This window comes from Carassius carassius, chromosome 16 (assembly GCF_963082965.1).
Source record: "Carassius carassius chromosome 16, fCarCar2.1, whole genome shotgun sequence".
In the NCBI taxonomy this organism is placed as follows: domain Eukaryota; kingdom Metazoa; phylum Chordata; class Actinopteri; order Cypriniformes; family Cyprinidae; genus Carassius; species Carassius carassius.
In genome coordinates, this window is record NC_081770.1 from 22422562 (window position 1) to 22445248 (window position 22687).

At 33.9% G+C, this 22687-nt stretch overlaps 1 pseudogene; it reads left to right on the forward strand.

Moving 5' to 3' along the window:
* LOC132159938 (uncharacterized) overlaps positions 1-22687 on the forward strand; it is a 61898-nt pseudogene that overhangs the window by 20737 nt on the left and 18474 nt on the right.

The window sequence follows — 22687 nt, forward strand, 5'->3', positions numbered from 1 at the left end:
GTGCAGATGTGGTCTCCTGCTTTGTTTTTCTAAGTAATTATCGTCATTAAGTCAAAGCATGTGCCAATCATCTGCCTTTGAGTTGGGACCAGTTCAGGTCGAAAACCACCTTAATGCTTGAAGTGCGTCAAAACTCGACTCATTAGCCCTGGAAAAAAGGCAAGTGGTTGAGAGTTTGGTTCGCTGGCAGTTTTGAATTCTGTGGTAGTCAGTTTTAAGGCTTTTCATCTCTTCATAACAAAAAGACTCAGGTTTAAAGTTTATGTAGAGGTCAATGACAAACGGAGGTGTGTGTTTTTAAAATGGAAATCAAAATGCAAGTGCCAGGTTTACAATCTTTGTTTTCTTGTCGGTTACAAACATTTATTTTTGTATTTTATTTTGTATTTTTGTTTTGTTTTATTTTAGATATAATGTCTCAAAATGTTTTATCATCAAGGCACATATATATATATAAATGAATAAATACATTTTCATTTACTTTGAATATACCTAATTATTTAAATAAAAGTTTCCAGATATTTTTTTTTTAATCATAAATGTTTTAAATCTTTTTTGAATGTTATTTTGCTTGACCCAAATTAATTGATCTTTTTCATGAAAAGGTCAAAATGCATGATATTCATAAACACAAAGCACAGTGACCTTGATCTATTTTCTCACGACAATAAAATGGCTTTCTGCATGTTTGTTACTCCACCACACTGACTTTGATTTGCCAGACAAATGTTTTGAGAATATAAAAAGTATTTTTAAAAATAAAACATCAGCATTGAATGTTTTGTTAATAATTATACATTTGTTTTTGATTTTGATTTTTGTTTTGTTTTGCTTAGTGTTTTATTTATTTATTTATTTTTCTTTTGTTTTTGTTTTTTTTGTTCGTGTACTGTTTTGTTTTCTGTGCATTGTTTGGTCAGTTGCACAATGAAGTATTTTTTTTTTTTTACTTGAAGCCCCACAAAAATAAAACAAAATACATTTGAATTCAGTAAAAAAAAAAAAACAAGCATCATAGGTGATATGTATACAAATGAATATCTATCAATTGGATTTTTCATGTTTTTTTTGAGTCATTTAGTTTCATTCCAACATAAAATAACAAACATCATAATATTATACATAATATTCTTGCAGGAAGGATATGTCTAGCTAAAATGATCAGACAATATGAAGACACACCTTTGAGGAGTCTAAAAACACAGACTGCGAAAGAGACAAAGACACTGGAAAACCAAGACGAATGAAGTGCTCATGTCGATGAACTACCATTCGTTTTCACTTAGGATTCCCGTGAGCCGTGGTCAACCCTAAACGCATGTGACGTCCACTCCGAGTTATGCTGGATAAGGATTGATGCTCTCGGTGTAAAGTGTCTTAACCGCATGTGGCACGACTCGGGCATGTGCCCTTAACCCCCAGCCCACTCGAAGACCACTTCCAGACACCCATTTAAGATGTGGTTTTTATTGCGCAAGAAGCATGATTTTGTTCTAAATCAAATCTTTATTGCTATGTTGCAATCTGTTACAGTAATATTTAGCTTCAAATAAACTTATTTCAATACATCAAATTCTGCCCAAATGCACGAGCTGCTCGTTTTTCTGCTCAACTCTGCGAGATCCAGGTCCGTCCCAGCTGCTCCGTCTTAGCCGTGAGAAGCCCGACATTTTTCTTGCTTTCAGTGGAAAGTATGTAATTAGTATTTGCCTGAGATTGGCAGGGCGGTCTCATGCGTTCTGACAGCAGGGGCACTCAGAAATGTCTGTTGGATGCCTAAGTATTTTTAATTAAACAGTTTTTTGGCACAAGGGGCCTCCTTTTCTCCTGGAGTTCAAAGAGTATGGCTTTGACCCATGTGTTAAGAGTTTGTATCAATTTTCTGCAAGGATGTTTGACTTGGCCCTTCGAAGCATGCAATGTGAAATTGTCTTGTTTAAAAGCGAATTTGTTTACCATTCACTCTCTTCAGCACACATGTGACCCACCAGCTTTTGGTGTTTAGTTACTTTGGATTCTTAGTGTACTGCCTTTTCTTTTTCTTTCATTTTAGTCTTGAACACACTAAACAAATGAATAGTGAAATGCAGTGGATGTCAAGATTAAAGTTCAATTCTTTGAAAGAACGTTGTCCATTTTTTGGACTTTTTTTATCTGGGAAAACTGTTAGACTGTACATTAGATAAATTGTAGCAGATATCTTTTAATTAAATTATAAAAGAATGTTACCCTACAAGCTCTGAGCAAAAAATAGCTTGAAGCTCTTAAGAAGACTTCATCTTTTTTTTCATTTTTTTCATTTTTCATTTATTTAAGTAATTACATGCATAATTATATGTAATTTAAATAATGGTTTATGCTGCTTATTATAAATATTTTAATATAATATATAGATTTTTTATAGAATATACATGTAATATATATATACACATTATATAATTAAAAAAATAAAATGCATGATTATAAGCAAGTTATATAATTTGTTATACAATTTATATTTAATTTTGCAGTTTATTATAACTATTGTTTTTTATATAATATTATAACATTACATTAACACATGTAATATAGTAACATAATATTAACATACAACACGTAATGTGCACAGACAATTTATGTAATTTTTGTAATTTATTTAAATAACAAAATACATAATTAAGTTATAAAATTTCTTGTATGATTTATGCTGTATTTATGCAGTTGATTTAAATTGTGTATATATATAATATATTAATCTATACACACACACACACACACACACACACACACACACACACACACACACACACACACATACACACATTTCTATAATATGCATTTAATATATAGACATTATATAATTGATGTTATTGAAAAAATAAAATGCATGGTTATATCCAAGTTATTTAATTTTGTTATACAATTTATATTTAATTTAAACAATTTATTATAATTATTGTAGTATATTTCAATTTTATATACATTTATATATTGTAATGAAACATTTTGTATAATTATTACAAATTATTATTTATTTGAAAACAAAAATGATCTCCGTTGTGGTGACATCTTAAAAACTGAACAAATAAATTTGAACTAATTACAACCAGTAAAATTTTAAAACCTTCTAAAATACTTTAACGTAATGCAAAATCTGTGGAAAACATTGTAAGAACTGGGACATTGTGCTAATTACAAACAAACAAACAATAAATAAATAAATAATGCTGTGCAGGAGGTCAAATTAATGAAGTGGTCTGTTTGAACTAGCTTATAATGATCAAGTGATTCAATTCAGTAAAATAAACTGATCTTATCAACATTAAATCTGACAACACACCTTTTAGGAGAGCTCAGCTGCAAAGCTGTGTACACAATGCAAAAAAATACATTCATTACATGTTTGAAATTCCTCAATCATATCAGCTTTCATGGTTCAGTAAGGATTGTATCATACAAATAGTTTGGCCTTTGAGAATTTGCTTAGTAAACTGTCCTCTGAAATGGCATAATACCTTATTCTATTATCATATTTTTACACCTTTCACAAGTCTGAATATGTGATCTTGTGACGACTAACCTTCAGATGCATCTGAGCATCCATTCAGCATATAACGAGATATTAAACCTCTGAATAGCCGAGTTGTTCGATTTTGTACTAGACAGCTGGGAAGATGCAGAAACGTGAATGTTATAATGATCCCGATTGTTATTTTTTTTTCTGCGCCCAATTTGAGAGCAGAGAGGGTGTTTCTGCCGTATATGCGGTTGCGCTCTGCGATAGCAGGGAACATCTGTTTTGCGCTTGTTGTTCCTCTTGGCTGCTTCTCAATTGGATTTCCTCAAGCAGGTCCAAGAGCTGTCACCTCTGCCAGGCTCTGTTAGCTATCACCGCCGGACCCTATATTAAGAAGGGCTTTCAGGGCTAAGTTAATAACTCTCCCCGCCTCCCCTGACTGCCTCCACCGCTCTCTGCCTCTTCTGTTGGCTGCCGGGTGGCCTGTGGGTATCGCTTTCATTTTCAGCTTCTCCCTACCTCAAGAGGGCCTTATGTACACTCATTCTGCCCCTGTGTTTCTCTCACCACTTAATTCACATTTGGGAGAAAAGTACGGTCATGTTAGTGAACGTTATATATAAAGTTAGCAAAGAGGAAACTGACAACGTGCCGACAGACAAGACAGAGCAGTAGGGCTGCACGATCATGACAAAAATCAAAATTGACGATTATTCCTTGAAATTGTAATTGCGATTATTAATTACGATTATCACAATATACATTGAATGATGTTTATACCATTGTTTGATGCAACTGCGTGCAGTATTTTTATATGAAAATAAATGATGAAAACACTCTAACTGAAAAACCTTTAATGCTTTTCTATAGTATTAAGCCTCAAATGTCAAATACACATCGGATTGGTTTCTTCTTTTAATTATAAAAAGAGAAAAAATATGAGTGGTATTGTAATGTTATACTAAAACTAAAACAATGGAAAAACCCTCAAGATAACATGTAGAAAGAAAAAAACATATCTTAAGCATGCGGAATAACGTGAGTGGACTTTGAACGATTAATTGCCACTTTGAACGATTACGTAATTGTGGCATCCGTAATTGTAATAGCGATTAGAAATTTGATGAATTGTGCAACCCTACAGAACAGGCTATTTTAGGTATGAAACAAAGTTGTTGTACGAAATTCAATGTGTAAATACCGTTTTGTGGCTCTTTAATATGTTGTATTGTGCCTCATTTCAAGCGACACGTGAACCAAACATCTTTTCATATTTACTAGTTATAGCACAAAATAAACATGATTGAACATCAAAAGTAGGGATGTAACGATTAGCAGTTAGACGATAAATCATGATAAAATTCCCCACGGTTGGATTACTGTTTCATATTTTGTTTATCATTTTAACCATATTCGATTGTCACGATTTGAACAACTTTCGGATAAATAAATACTATCCAGCAGCATGAAGCGCAGTGTTCAGTAACAGTCTCACGTGCGCACAGCATGCAGAGTAGTTACGTTTTGTGTCAAAATCAGCTTTTTCATAAGCGCCACCTACTGGAAGTCATTTAATAGGAAAAGGTGTGACTGCGGTGTAAGTGGAAGAGAGGGGGTACACAGAAGAATGTTATATGTCCCAGGGGGTACGCCCCTGTAAAATGTTTGAGAACCACTGACCTAGAACACTTTATCATCATAGCAGCGGCTTTAGCACGGACAGACGCTAACACACATTATCATTTTATTTGACCTTTTCTAACGTTCTCACTCATTTTCTGATCCTGCTTGCCCCGTCCTGCCTCGTTCCAGGATTTTCAGAGCTGACTGGCAGAGCGTTAGTTTTCTTTACTTCACCAGTGAGTCAGACCACCCTGTGCAGGCGTCTGTTGATAGATCGGATAAAATTATTTTGTCATTGACGGGTATAATAGTAAAGAGCAAGTGTTACAAATTCTATCCCGCTATTTAATATGTCAAAACGTCCAGGGGTGAAATCAAATCCAGAACAAGTTCACTTTGTTTCTATTTGGCAATGTACCTTTAATAGCCGTCTCCAGGGTGGAAATGATCAGAAACAGATAGCTGATTACACATCATGCTTCGTTTCCAAAACACCAGACGACAACTTAGAAACCTCATTGTTAATCCGAAGGTTCTTTTGCTGTAACTCCCAAATCAAATCTAGACTTTCAGAGGGCTAACATAACAAGTCTACTTCGCTTTCAACCTTTCGTTCACGTTCTCCTGGAGCTAGTTGTTTAACAGCTGGGCCTGGTTTTGAAGCCTCTCTGACATTCCCACAACACAGCTGAAAAACGTCTCCGAATTTGATCCGGTTTGGAGGTTCTGCAGTACATCAGCATCAAGACCCAAAGCTGACATTTGGCCCTCTTTTAAAATACCGCTGGCACTTAAAGTAAACGTTGTGTATACAACTTAATTGAACTGTTTTTCTGGAGGGCGTCAGAGACATTAGCAGGTCTCTTAAAAGAGCGTGAAAAGCGTCTTTTTCTCTCGCGCTCTGATTTCTCTTCTTCCAGAGCTTTTTCTGTCTCGTGTTTCTGTAATTATTGCCACATGCAGGAGGTTCTGCTTGACACAAACAGAAAAAGCCTGGATCTCGTGACCCGACCCAGATTGATGCATCAACTTTAGTTTGACAAGACGAGACGTTTCTTTGGGTTTGCTGTGCGTAATCCTAGTAAGATTAAAGTCAGACTGGATGTCCAGAACATTTGATATTCCATTAGCTGCAGAAGATGGTGCTTCACTCTTTGTTTCTTGAAGCACCACATTAACGATGCATGTTTGCTGACCTTGTGTCACAATTATGAGCACCATCAGGTTTCACTTGTCGTATCTAAAATACCTGTTGTTTAGGGACCGATTCTCTCTATTAACTAACTATTAGTTGCGACTTTTATCTCAATAAACTTTTATAAATTTTATAAATTACAAATAACAATTTTACGATTAAGTGATTTGCTTTACCTCTCTCTCTCTCTCTCTATATATATATTATATTAGGCATGAGAAGATTCCCTGATTCGCTCGGTGCATCGGCATAAAAAGTTAACGATGCGATGCATCGGTTTAAAAAGTGTGCATCGGATACATGTTAGCATTTGTATCATGATGCATCATTTCTAACATATTATCATCGGTAAACAAAAATATATTCTAATATTATTACTAGTGGATGCGCTATACTTTTCTTGTTTGGAAATTGACCAATAATCGGTGACCAATATTTTATATGTAGATTTATTTCTCATCTGTTTTTCATGCGCGTTCTCTCATCACAGCTGCTGCTGCGTGAATATAATGCATCACAACACCACGGAGACCCGAGGAAAAGCGGGGATTAAAGTCCAAAACCTGACTTGAAATAACCTAACAAATAATTCGGGGCAAAAGCAGTTCCATAAACTCCAAATTAAATCACACAATCCTCTTAATTTGTGACTACTTATTCTTAAACAGACCTTAATGTCGACCATGGATCAAATCGATTCACCATGACAAACAGTGAATATATCTGCACTGTTTAATGCATTTTAGACGTTGTGTTTTCATCTGTAAATGTTAGAAAGTAATTATAGAAAGTATATTTTGATATATTATATACAAATATTGATATATTGATCGATATACTCCTGTATCGAATCAAATCGCAATTGTATCGTAGACTTTTTTGAGGTATCGCAAATATCATATCGCTGGGTATGAGAATCGATATCATATCATATTGTGACCAACAATCCAATCTAGACCCCTAATTTATATATATATATATATATATATATATATAATGCTTTTAAAAATATTTTTTTAAATTTTTTTTATCAAGTTCTTGTTTAATAAATTGATTTACTTTTATGCTTCATTCACACACTGTATATACTGATTAAATAATTGATTTAGCTATATACACATTTATGTGAAGAATATATTGATGTATGTTTTTTTTTATGTAGACGTACGTGAAACATCTGAATTAGAATTGTATGTAAAATTTATGATCTTTTTTTTTATGTCATTTTGTGATTCAAACAGTCCAGAGCTATAATGACTGCACACACACACACACACACACACACACTCACACTCACACACACACAAACACACACACAGTCCTTTCACCCAAAGCAGATGTTGACAGTCATCTGGCTTGCTGGTGTAATTGTGCATTTTTGTGCGCTTGTGTGTCACACTAGACTCTGTTTAAGATTGCCCTGAGTGTAACCTCAACCTAGCCTTCAACTCCTCTGTAAAGCCACCACACACACACACACACACACACACACACACACACACACACACACACACACACACCTGATACCCCTCATGTCGTCATCAAAGACCCTGCGCTATTCACTAAATTGAGAAATTGGTTCCAAGCCCGAACAGCAAAGGGCTGGTCCTGTTCAAACACGGCTTGTTTCGCCAAAGTGTTTTCCATGGATAAATTAGTCGGCTAGATAGATACTGTTTCCTTTCATTACTGCTTACTAAAATCAGATGCTGTGGACGATCAGTGCATTTTTCCTCCAAAACCATTGATGTCACTCCATCCGTTCATCCGGTCAGCTCCATTTGTTCACCCAGCATCATATATATAACAGCACAGAGATGGAGAGCTGCCCCGTTCTCTCTGCCCATACACTGTGTCCCTTTAATCATAGTTTTCATTTCAGTACATTGAAATTTCCCTTACCAAGGACAACGTCATAAATAAAGACAAAAAAGGGTTTTGCGGAGGAAAATTTTGTACCTGCTCGCTCTCTAACTTTTTGTGCATTAGGGGATAGTGCGAAGGGATAAAAAAGACAAGGTGGTCATCTGTGAAAATTTATAATCATTTATTACGCGGCAGGCGGCGAGGCGAAGTAAGTAAGAGCGTGAAGGCGGACATCCATAAAAAGGGACGTGAAGCCCCTAAATGAAAAGCAAAGTGAGTTTCTGTATCTTGTCGTAGGTAATGAGGAGCAAGGGCCTTTCTTCTCGGAGGAGTACAGTGCGTTCAGAGTGGCACACACATTTGAGAGGGATTTATCGTTGTTTGACACAGGATGGTGCAGCCATGAGTGACCTCAGCAAAAATATTTAACTTCCTTTTTAGGGGGGAAATGCATTTTTGTGTTGTGTTATAGATTCCATCTCCATCTACCTACCACTATTCTTTGCTCAAAGTCAAGTTTGCTACAAGAATTTTAAAAAGATGTTTGTTTGTTTGCTTGCTATATATTATATATTACCAAGTATTTATTTAAACTATTTAAATTTATAAACATGTAAGTATTATTATTATTATTAGTAGTAATACTATTAAATATGTATTAGCATAAATATGATTAAATATTTGTATAAATAAATGTCTTTGACTACAGTCAGAAATAATAGCAATGATATTAATAATGATTTGTCTTCAACAAATGTAGTTATTATAAAATGTGTAGGCAAATATTTATTTAAATTTATACAAATGTAAATGTATTATTACTATTATTATTATTATTATTATTATTAAATATGTATTAGCATGGATATTAATAAATATTTGTTTAAATAAATACATATATTTCCTTGACTACTTTACAGTATAATAGTAATATTAATAATAATAGTTATTATAATTGTTTTATTTAGTTATTTATATAAAAAAGTGTTTTCTTATTATTATTAATTATGTACTAGCACAAATATTAACAAATATTTTTTTAAATAAATACATTCAAAATTGTTTTAATAAATACATTTACTTGACTACAGGAATAATAATAATAATAATAATAATAATAATGTTATTATTATTATTATTATTATTATTAGTAGTAGTAGTTGTTGTTTTATTAAATATATATTCACATGAATATTAATAATAAATATCTGTTAAAAAATGTAATAAATTAAATACATGAATTCCAGCTCTAGAACTTTATTTCTATTTGCCATTTTGATTTCTATAGATTAGTATGCAAACAATATTTCTGTATCTGCAGAACACTTCATGCATTAAGGGAGTGTTAGAACGAGCATGTCCTGATTGTTGGAATGAAATCACACTTGCGAATGCATCATGATCTCTGGGGTGCCGCGTGTTTTTAGAACACAACACTTGCTGGTTCCGAATGCATTCTGTTTTTAAACAACAGAATTGTTTCCTAATTAGTTTCGTTAGCAGATAATTTATGCTTTTTGTTTGATGTAAAGCAATACAATCCCTTTGCATACATTTTCACCATTATAGAGCTGAGTTCAAAAGAAATGTTTTATTTTTTTTCCCGAAACCCAAACAACACAATGCATTTAAATGTGCTCCATTTTTCCTTGTTTGTTTTTAGCTCGTCATTAATGAATTAACTTTTTAAACAACTCATCATTATTGTTTTGGTGCCATTTTATTTTTATCTCAATTATATTCTAATTGATCATTTTTCATAATATGTAAGGGATGTTTTTCCCACTTTGTTCAGAACACAATGAAAGCTTAAACACAATAAGGCCTGTGATCAAAAACATGATAATTAATTTGCAATACTAAATAGGAAATTGACAGTTTAATGCAAAACAATGGGATGCATACTGCATTGTCTTTTACCCCCCACTATCACTGGGTATTGCTTCCTTAGAGGAGTCGTGGCTACTGTAGCACAGCGTCAAATTCATTTAAAACAGGATAAAAACATTTAAACAATGTTAAAAAATTTCTGTTCACATTTCACAAAATATAATTGACCAACTCCACATTTTTGTATGAATTTGTTTATTTACAACAACAATGATATGCTTATTAAGGGATATTCCACCCCAAAATGAAAATTTTGTCATTAATCACTTACACGCATGTCGTTCCAAACCTGTAAAAGCTTAATTCATCTTTGGAACACAATTTAAGATATTTTGAATGAAAACCGGGAGGCTTGTGACTGTCCCATAAACTGCCAAATAAAACACACTGTCAAAGTCCAGAAAAGTATGAAAGACATCATCAGAATAGTCTATCTGCCATCAGTGTTTCAGCCGTAACATTATGAAGCTACGCGTATGCTCTTCTGTGTCAGCCACACAACAAGGATGTGCTGTTTTCTTTCTTTTAAATCAAAGCTGAATACACGTAGAAACAGCGCATCCTTGTGGCGCGGCGATACAGAAGAGCATACGCAGCATACGGATATTGAGAGACACAGTGGAGACTGTTGACAAAGGAATTGTTGAATATTCGTTGAATATAAGTCATTATTTTTCTTTTCTTTGTGTACGAAAAGTATTCTCATCGCTTCATAACGTTTCGGTTGAACCACTGATAGACTATTCTGACAATGTCTTTCATACTTTTCTGGACTTTGACCGTGTGTTTTATTTGGCAGTGTATGGGACAGTCTCAAGCCTCCTGGTTTTCATCCAAAATATCTTAAATTGTGTTCTGAAGACAAACAAAGCAATTAAGCGAAAGAAGTGATTAATGACAAAATTTTCATTTTAGGGTGGAGTATCCCTTTAAGTACTTATGTAAACATATGAATATTCATTTACCTAATATTAATAATATTAATATTGTTATAATACAATATTAAATAGCATTATTAATTATTTAAATAAATATTTATTTAAATGTGAATATTTATTTTTTTATTTTAACTCATTATTATTCATATATTTATGTAAATCACTGTTCATTTATTCATTTGATATTTTTTACATATTCATTGGTAATGTTGATGATGATTATTGTTATTATATTATTATGTATTCATATTTTTATTTAAACAAATATTTTGTTTATTCAAACATACAAATATCAATTTAAATAATAATAATACATATTAATTTCAAGAATATTTATGTTTCTATTTAAACAATATTACAGATATTTAATAATAATAAAAATAAATAATTATGTAAACACGAATATTTATTTAAATAATTATAATGTACTTTTATAATACAATATCATATAACAATTATTAATTATTTAAAGAAATATTTGTATCATGAACATTGTTTTATTAATTTGATTATTTAAACATTTTATTATTATTGTTATTATTATTAAATATTTATGTAAATCAAAGTTAATTAATTAATTTTAACATTTATTGGTGTTACTATTATGAATCTATTATTATGTATAAATATTTTCATTTAGACAAATATTTGTCTATTTAAGCATACAAATATATATTTTAACAATAACAACAACAATAATAATACACGCTAATTTAAACAAATACTTATCACTCTGTTTAAAGATGCAGATATATTAATAATAATAATCACATTGTATACTTATAATAATAATAATATTACGTTTTAATATTACATAACAATTCAGAATTATTAGAAAGAGTATTACTGTCTTAAGATCACAGTTTAAAAAAAAACTAATATGATTTTTAATATGCCAGTGTTGGCTCTAGATATTTACCATTGTGGTTTTCATAGACTAGTATACAAAAAAGAATTTCTCTTTATTTTCTCTAATTTCATGATAGATGTCACTGTTACTTTGACAGTAGCTGATAGCGTAGCATGGCCTCATGGGAGATCTGCGGCTCCCCAGCGCTGATGAAATGAAGAGGGCTGGCATCACAGGCAACACAGTGGACATCTGGAGCAGACCTCCAAATCACGCTGTCAATGATGATGCATTGTGATCCAGCTGTGGCAAATTGGACGCTCCAAACTCCTGCCTGATTGATGTTACTCTATCACAGCTGTCAGACAGCATTGAGTAAAATAAGCCAATAAAAAAAAATACAATCCCAAGATTTTTACGTAAAAATTCCAACAGAAGGAATGTAGACCTTGCATTTGTAAACTCATTAAACTCGACCAGTGCTAAAAAGTATCGACTTTTTGTGTGTATAGTCGAGAACATTTCAGAATTCTAAAATTAAAAAAGCTGAAAAGTGTTGACCTTAAGTTAGTACAACTTTTAATTTCCTTGAAAAGCCCTAAAGATGTGCAACTTTCTATATTCAATGGAAATAAAGAAAAAAAATGGCACCTTTTATTTTCCCACCATATGTGTCCTCTTTCTTCACTCAAGGGCAGTTCATTCACACACTTTCAGACCTGGCTCTAGAGTTGAAATGGTTTTTCTTTCATCCTCCTTTGAAGAAAGATATTAAGTGCAAAGAGCAAAATGTGTATAGAAATATAAACAGATATGTGGAAAATCTGGCTCGCTTTGTTGCTTTAACATGTCATTGATAATAAGACTAACTCTAATTGAATAATTCGACAAAAAAGCCTTCATTTACTCACCTTCATTTCATTCCAAAACTTTTTTTGTTCCTTTGAAGGAATTTAAATCTCAAGGAAGAGTAAATGACGATCTTTTTATCTAATTCCTTACCATTTTGCACTTTTGTATCGCAAAACCCAACCATCGTTTCACATTTTTTGAGAATTCTTTAAGTGTTGGTCCAACTTTTATTTGACCCTTACCCTTTTTTTCCTCAACTTGTCGTCTTTTCTTTGGCTCTCCAGACCTGCAGATGCACACCTCTTCTCCTGAATAGCCACAACTGTGGAAATAATGAAAAACTGCCATTTTTTTGTCACCACATGTGCTCTCATTCTGTACATCCAAGGGCAGCCCATTCAAGCCCCCTTTGGTTTTTCTTTCCCTTTATTTATTGTGCTTTAAGTCTATCTATGCCACTGATTGTTCTTCGTTAGCCTCTTTCTTGCTTATTTTCGAGGGAGGAATATACTTCAGAAACCTTGGGCCAAAGTTCAGCGTATAGTGTTACACATATCAGCTTCAGAAATGCTTTTTATACAGTTCTTATTCATTTCAGAATCTCAGAAAGATTCCTAACAACTTTCTTTCTTTCGCAGGGCCTCTTCATCTTCCTGATATATGGAGTGTACAACACTGAGGTAAGTCCGCAGTGCATCTCAAGGCTGACTGAGTGAGAGAAATGACATGATGTTTCTGATGGGACCCCCGCCCCGCCAAAGGAGGGCGGATTGAAATCGAGCCTTTTTTTCTCCACATGAGCGTCCCACTGCCCTTCATGCTTGGGCTAACTTATATGCATCCAGGCCCACCATTAAACACTGACACCCGGAGTAAAGAGCCAGTCATCCCTCAAGCACATTGGCCAATATTTCACTGCCTCTTTAAGTTTTTAAACTCATGGTCTTCCATTTAACATTCTGACATTAGAGCTCAGCTGCAGTTCAGAGAAACGGATATGTATGCGGGACGCCGCCGTGGAAGTTCGGTTGGAAATGTACCTGCACTACGCCTATTAACATTTAGACGCTCTTCCAAAGAGAGAGAAACTATGGCGATGAATTGGGAAAGAGGTGATTGTGTACCATAATGCCGCCTTGAAATTCAAATCCAAATGTGAACAAGTCCACATATTAATGACTGTAACCATTGTCATCCAATATAAGATCAGTTTTTAAACTTGTTTCTTGTTTGTCTGCACTTATGTGTACGTTGATTTTCTTTCTCCATAAATAAGTACATTAATAATTGATCAATAATAACAAATAGATATCTATCTATCAAATTTTTCCATTATAGTATTATTATTCATATTAATGCATATATAAATATGTAAGTTAATATGTTTAAAATGAATGAATAGATAGTTATAATTTTGTATTATATAAAATTATATTGTTATTGGTATTCATTATTATATTAACTTCTAAAAATCTGTTTAAAGATACAAATATTAATATGTATATAGATAAATATTTGCATATAGGTAAATAGATAAGTATTTATTGTAATAATAATAACAATAATAATACATTTACTGCCTTTAATAATAATAATATAATTACAATAACAATAATGTTAATAGCAATAACATTTAAATGAAATAAATACATGTAATTTAAATATTGTTTTCAGCAGTAATAGTAGGAATAGTTTATATAACTATATAAATAAATATTCATTTAGATAAATTATTAATTGTACTAATTATTTCAATAATAATAATAAAAGTAATAAAAACAACAACAACAACAACTAATAATAATAATGGTTTACATATATAATTTAGATAAATATTTGTACAAATTATTTCTAGAACAATAATAATAATAATAATATGATTAGCAATAATAACAATACTGCATGTTAAAATAAATAATATTTGTTTAAATAAATATGTATTATAAATATTAGTTTTAATTAGTAATAATAAACATTTAGCAGTTAATAATTTTTTGAATGCCATAATGTGTTCTATTCAACTTGTCACTTGTTCTGTGCTCTCAGCTCTGTTGTTGTCTGTTGTAGCAGGTGGGATGCACTGATTGTGGACATAAAGGTGGTACATCAAGCTTGAATTGTTCTGATTGTAGAACAGTTCCTTTAAGAATGATTATTTATTTATTTATTACTAAACAAATTAATTCATTAAATATTAAATAGACAATAATATTCATTTAATGAATTAACATTATCTTAAGAATGATCATTTTAAATGTCAGAGTAGATCTCCGCTTCTTAATTTTCTCCTCTCCCTTCTTCATCTCCACCCCTGAGTATAGACCGAGCTCCTCTACCTTTTTTCTACATTTTTAGTGTCTAAAAAAGAGGTGTAAGGAGATGGCCCTGAGACCGAGCCCTGTATTGACACAGCAGAGACTCGCCGGTGACCCTCTCTGCATTGTAAAATAAATCATCGCCGCATTCTTGTTTAACAGGCTTTTTTAGTACACTGGAATCTATTTTCCAACCCCCGGCTCTCCTTGACCCAGAGGTCTTCACAATTTGTGAGAAGCTCATGTCTGCTTGACACTTTTTTTTTCAAAAGGGGTTTTGTTAAATATCGTATGTAATAATCGTTTTGTGTGTGTGTGTGTGTGTGTATGTGTGTATGTGTTTTTTGTGAATCCACTTTGTTCTTTTTGTGTCGTCAGATTTCACCGTCTGACACCACAAATTCTCGTTTAATAGAATAATAGAGGAGAATGATCAAAGTGTTAGCATACAAAGACAAAACAAGTCACAGAATATTTAAATTCTACCGGATTACAGTTGATTATCTCAAAGGAAACTTGCGAGTGAGAATATATAAAACCAACCATTTGAGAGCGAGAGAGAGAGAGAGAGAGAGAGAGAGAGAGAGAGAGAGAGAGAGAGAGATCAGATTCACATAACATGCCATTTATTCCCAATGTGCACCAGCCATTAGTTAGGACTTTCGTACATTTTGCAGTCAAATACTTTAGATACCATATAAATCTGTTTTTTAGCTTTATCTGATGCAAAATTATGGTATAGTTATTTATTGAAGAAGAGAATGTTTTTAATATTGAAATATTAATAATGCCTATATTGCGATCTCCTGCTTAGAGTAACAGATAATTGCAATTCACTTAATTATGATTTCCCTTTTTATATTTTTCTTTTATATACAGTAGATCATTTCACACCAAGAACATATTAAAACTGATCATTAAATTTTTTTTTAATATAATTTAGTCTGTTTTTAGTTATTAATGGTCATCCCTGTTTTTATGACTTTTTTTTCCCTTTGGCAAAAGTGTCTATTTGCATTGCTTTCATATGAAAATAATATCTAATGTGTTTTTATATTGAACATTTAAGGCTACATCACTTTAAAACCTTGAGAGGAAAACCACTAAACTGCTTTTAAGAGCAGCGACTTCAAACCAGTTCTTTTCGATGCTGGAAATGCTATTTTTCGAGTAGCTTTCTGTGATTTTATACCTGGAATAAATTGATTTGATTTTCCGTTTCCATTCATTAAAGGTACAGCGCACTCAAAGTGTGGGAGAGGGAGAAAACAGTGTCTGTTTGCAAATCTGACATATTACCGTTGACTCCGAGCTGTCAGAGCTCTTCTGTTCTCTTCATTAACTCTGTCGTCATGCTGATGGTGTTTGTTCAGAACATGTTGGTGTGTGTGTATCTGCATGGCAGCAATAATTTAATAAGTCATAAGAGCTAATGCATATTCACCAGTGAAGGGCTGGAGCTTGTGCCGCGCTCGGGCTGGGAAATGCAGGCAGTTTTTTTTGTGGTCGCTCACAGCCAGGCTGGAAAATAATATCTAGCAGTCCAGGAAACAGCTGGATTGGATTGTATGATGTGGGAAATACTGACATACAGAAAATATAGATATAAACACACATACACACACACACACACACACACACACAAATTATTCATAGTTGCAAAAAAACAAAATAAAGTGTAATGTATATTTTAAGGTTTTACATGTAACATTTTATAAAATTTTTGTTAAAATAAATGTGAATATGAATATTTAATATTTGAAAAATTTAATAGTTATATTTATAATGTAGAAAGTTTTGGTATATTTGTATTAATGTAAAAAATGCAAAAGTGTATGAATAATGTTTATATAAACATTATTATAACTTTATTCGTACATTTTGCATATATTGCATTTTTTGCATGTTAATGTAATACATTTGCAATGTTTCTTTTAGAAAACTTATCAGAATTTAAATATATTCAAATTTAATGTACAAAATATTATATACAGTATGTGTGTGTGTATGTAGCATTTTTGTCAATATGTTAACAAAATTCATTTGTAATGTTTCTCTTAGAATGTCTCTTAGAATTTAATAATATATATATATATATATACACACATATATATATATATATATATATATATATATATACATATATATATATATATATATTATTAAATTCTAAGAGACATTCTAAGAGAAACATTACAAATTTAATAATATATATATATATATATACACACATATATATATATATATATATATATATATACATATATATATATATATATTATTAAATTCTAAGAGACATTCTAAGAGAAACATTACAAATGAATTTTGTTAACATATTGACAAAAATGCTACATACACACACACATACTGTATATAATATTTTGTACATTAAATTTGAATATATTTAAACTCTGATACGTTTTCTAAAAGAAACATTGCAAATGTATTACATTAACATGCAAAAAATGCAATATATGCAAAATGTACGAATAAAGTTATATAAACATTATTCATACACTTTTGCATTTTTTACATTAATACAAATATACCAAAACTTTCTACATGTGTATTTACTGTATGTTTAATGTTGACTTTTAAAGCACTTTGTGCTTGGGAAAAGCACTATATAAAATAAATGTATGTATTTATGTATGTATATATATAAACAAAATTTTAAATAAAATAATATATTAAATATGAAAATATTTGTTAATATTATAATGTAAATATAAATTCAATTTTTGAGTAATATTTGAATGTAATGTACAAAACATCCCTACATGTAAATATTTTAATGTAATATATATATATATATATATATATATATATATATATATATATATATATATATATATATATATAGCATTTTTTTTATAAATTAATATACATTTTAGGGAATTTTTCTTTTCTATATATATTTCTTTTGTCTACAAAAAATAAATTTCAGGCTTAGCTAATTGGCATTGCTGTGACATAAACATACTGCTAAAAAAAAGGCTTAAATTTGATGCATATTTACGAGTTATTGGCTCACGCCACTAAAATAAAGCAGCATGAGTTTATAGTACTGTGTATGTCATTCAGCATGCATCACCCAACACCCCATTTTTCTCACACAGTCTAAATGTAATTTGTTCTGCAAGGGTGGTCGTTTCCTTTATCGCTTTATTCCCGTGGCCCCCTGTACGGTGTGACAGATGAGAGGTTAAGACGCTCTCCTTACTTTGCCGACTCTACGTGTCACTTTCAGGACCCATTACGTGTGACAAACTGGAACATTTTGCTTGCCGGCACTCATTGACTTTTATGCAATGCCGGCTGTTTGTTTTCTCTGTTCCCAGTCCGGATTGAATTTCACCTTCCTGGGGCCAATACTCATGCGAGCGCAAAGTGTTTTGAATAAAGTGTTTAGTACTGAGTCATGACATTTTAACCATCCACCCCCTCCTTGTTATCCACAGGTTCGAAACACAGTCAACAGAATCAAAGAAAGAAGAAAAGCCTTAAATTTCTCCGTAAGTTCTTGCATGTTTGCATGTTTTCTCGACTACTGGAGGCCTCTACTCTTTATATAGTGCAAATTTCATAGCGCAGTGCATGTTTTACCCCTGGTCCCATTTCACACACCCACTCAGGCCACCTCAATCCAGCCAATGTCAAGCAGCAGCCCTGGGTTACATGTTTCTAATCCTGTGGAAGCTCGTCCCTTCACATTAAACTGTCAGGCCAGTATTTATACGCGAGGCCTCTGTTGACGGAGATCACTTAGCTTCACCAAAGCGGTTTAAAAGTAGTTAATAGACACCCCACCCCCCTTCAGCAAAGCACCTCACCTCCAGCGGTTCCTCTATGAATGGCCACATTAACTCTCCTCCGGGCTTGTCACGGTTTATGGCCTACGGCAGTTTGTCCCGCTCGGCCCTTGCCGCGCGACCAGGTCATTGAGAACGGAATGAGACAATTTCTAAAGGCGGATTGATTTTAGAATATGGCCCCCTCCCTCTTCGCTTTGACCCCCCTGACAGGCCCGACACCGTTAAGACTAGGACTTGTAAAAAACGTCTGCGGCCCCAAACGTGAGTGCCAGGTAGCAGCTGATAAATCGTGGCGGGTCGTATTAGCAGTGGGACCCTTTAGTGCTCTCTGGGCAATTTTCCAATTGAAGTCCACACGATGAGATTCGTTGGCCGCGTGTGGCGGATGGTTTTTTAGCTAATGCCATTTTGCGCCATAAATCTAGAGGTGATATACTGTATTTTGTCGAATAGCTTCAGTGCTGGACGGGGTCCAGAATGGGATAGGAAAATGTACTCTTCTTTATTGTATGAGAGCAGTGGTCAGGGAATGTACTGATTTCCAATATAGGATTGATAATGTACAGCACGTGCTTTAGAATGGATGGGTTTTTTGCCTGAGGGAACCCTAAAGATTTTCTAACTCATCGTAGTGTAAACTGATGTTTATTTTTGTAGCTGTCTACCTCTCAGAGACCTCCATAGCAACCACTTAGAATGCTCTAGCAGCCACCCAGAGCACCTTACCACTGGCCTAGCAACCACCTAGTAACAGCCTAGTGACTACTCTGAACACTCTAGCAACACTGTGAACAGGCAACCACCTACTGAGTTTTTCTGGCTGTTTGCTTGTCAGTCTATTTGCTTGTCTGTTGACCTGTCTATTTCCCGATCTGTCTGTCTGCATGCCTGTCTTGTTCTGTCAATTTGTCATTTTTTTCTGTTTGTCTTGTCTTTTGTTCTGTTAATCTGTTGTTCTGTCAGTTTGTCATTCTGTTTGTCATTTTGCTTGTCTTTTGGTCTGTCTGTTTTTTGTCTGTCTGTCTGTCTGTCTGTCTGTCTGTCTGTCTGTCTGCTTGTCTGTTGTTTTGTCTGTCTATCCGATTGTCTGTTGTTCTGTCTGTTTGCCGTTCTGTCTGTCTGCTTGTCTGTTGTTCTGTCTGTTTGCCGCTCTGTCTGTCTGCTTGTCTGTTGTTCTGTCTGTTTGCCATTCTGTCTGCTTGTCTGTTGTTTTGTCTGTCTGTCTGCTGGTCTGTTGTTCTGTCTTTCTGTCTGCTTGTCTGTTGTCCTGTCTGTTTGCCGTTCTGTCTGTCTGCTTGTCTGTTGTTCTGTCTGTTTGCCGTTCTGTCTGTCTGTATTTCTGTCTTTTTGCCATTCTATCTGCTTGTCTGTTGTTCTGTCTATTTGCCGTTCTGTCTGTGTGCTTGTCTGTTGTTCTGTCTGTTTGCCAGTCTGTCTGCCTGCTTGTCTGTTGTTCTATCTATGTCTGCTTGTCTGTTGTTTTGTCTGTCTATCTGATTGTCTGTTGTTCTGTCTGTTTGCCGTTCTGTCTGTCTGCTTGTCTGTTGCTCTGTCTGTTTGCCGTTCTGTCGGTCCACTTGTCTGTTGTTCTGTTTGTTTGCCATTCTGTCTGTCTGCTTGTCTGTTGTTCTGTCTGTCTGCTTGTGTGTTGTTTTGTCTGTCTATCTGCTTGTCTGTTGTTCTGTCTGTTTGCCGTTCTGTCTGCTTGTGTGTTGTTTTGTCTGTCTATCTGCTTGTCTGTTGTTCTGTCTGTTTGCCGTTCTGTCTGCTTGTCTGTTATTTTGTCTGTTTGCCGTTCTGTCTGCTTGTCTGTTGTTCTGTCTTTTTGCCGTTCTCTCTGCTTGTCTGTTTTTTGTCTGTCTGTCTGCTTGTCTGTTGTTCTGTCTGTCTGTCTGCTTGTCTTTTGCTCTGTCTGTTTGCCGTTCTGTCTGTCTGATTGTCTGTTGTTCTGTCTGTTTGCCGTTCTGTCTGTCCACTTGTCTGTTGTTCTGTCTGTTTGCCATTCTGTCTGTCCACTTGTCTGTTGTTCTGTCTGTTTTTCCATTCTGTCTGTCTGCTTGTCTGTTGTTCTGTCTATGTCTGCTTGTCTGTTGTTTTGTCTGTCTATCTGCTTGTCTGTTGTTCTGTCTGTTTTGGCGTTCTGTCTGCTTGTCTGTTGTTTTGTCTGTCTGTCTGCTTGTCTGTTGTTCTGTCTGTCTGTCTGCTTGTCTTTTGTCCTGTCTGTTTGCCATTCTGTCTGCTTGTCTATTGTTTTGCCTGCTTGTCTGTTGTTCTGTCTGTCTGTCTGCTTGTCTTTTGTTCTGTATGTTTGCCATTCTATCTGCTTGTCTGTTGTTCTGTCTGTTTGCCATTCTTTCTACTTGTCTGTTGTTCTGTCTGTTTGCCATTCTGTCTACTTGTCTGTTGTTTTGTCTGTCTGTCTGCTTGTCAGTTGTTTTGTCTGTCTGTCTGCTCGTCTGTTATTCTGTCTGTTTGCTATTCTGTCTGCTTGTCTGTTGTTTTGTCTGTCTGTCTGCTCATCTGTTATTCTGTCTGTTTGCCATTCTGTCTACTTGTCTGTTGTTTTGTCTGTCTGTCTGCTTGTCTGTTGTTTTGTCTGTCTGTCTGCTCGTCTGTTATTCTGTCTGTTTGCTATTCTGTCAGCTTGTCTGTTGTTTTGACTGTCTGTCTGCTTGTCTGTTGTTCTGTCTGTTTGCCATTCAGTCTGTCTGCCATTCTGTCTGCTTGTCTGTTGTTTTGTCTTTTTGCCGTTCTGTCTGTTTGCCATTCTGTCAGCTTGTCTATTGTTCTGTCTGTTTGCCATTCTGTCTGCTTGTTTGTTGTTTTGTCTGTCTATCTGCTTGTCTGTTGTTCTGTCTGTTTGCCATTCTGTCTGCTTGTCTGTTGTTCTGTCTGTGTCTGCTTGTCTGTTGCTCTGTCTTTGCCATTCTGTCTGCCTATCTTAATTAATCTATCTCATTTAATCTGTCTATTGTTCGGTTTGTCTGTGTGCCTATCTCAATTAATCAGTTTTTCTGTCTTGTCTGTCTTTCTGCCTATGTATCTGTCAATGATTTTGTCTCAGATTTAGTCTTGTTTCTCTCTGAATTCAAATTTTTTATGCTAGTGGTAAGGATATTACACTTTAGTTTTAAATCAGGCATATATTTTCTCTGTTATTCAGTGAATTTAAATGATGATGCATTGAGTCTAGTAATTATGCTTATGATTTCTCAAGGATTTTTACTACTGCAGTTTCCATGAATGTAGTTACTGTAAATGGCAGATAATTAATATACAGCATGATATTACAGTCCAATTTGCTGAACATATCTAGCGCCTTATTAAACATCTCTCTCCTTCTCTCTATAGTTTTTGTTCTTGCTGTTCTTGCTTATTCATGAGCTAGACCAGTGCTCCCAGGGCGCTTCATACCAACTGTCGCCTGACCCGTGTGACCTCACACTTGTACATACTGTGGCAGATTGCTTGAGAAAAATAAAGCTGTCAGTTGCACCGGCCAAATGAAAAATGAACGTGCTGCTATTCTAGCAGGGTCTAGATCAATGACAGCCCTGAAATATAGATATAAATTGGAAGCAGATTAGTTTTTTGATCCTAATTCAAGTTTTGACAAGATATAAGACTGAAAAGAGAGAGATGTATAAAACATATAATGTACATTTCCTGTTGTAAAATGTGCACTTTTATGATTTTAAATGTTGATATAGTGATAGGTTATGCATTTACTTCTTTCTGAGAAGAAATAAACGTCTTCAGACGCCATCTTAACCAGGGCTGCATGTCAAAGCCCTTTATATGTCATTCTATGATACGAGGGGTAAGGTTGTGGGTTTTCATGTCCGAA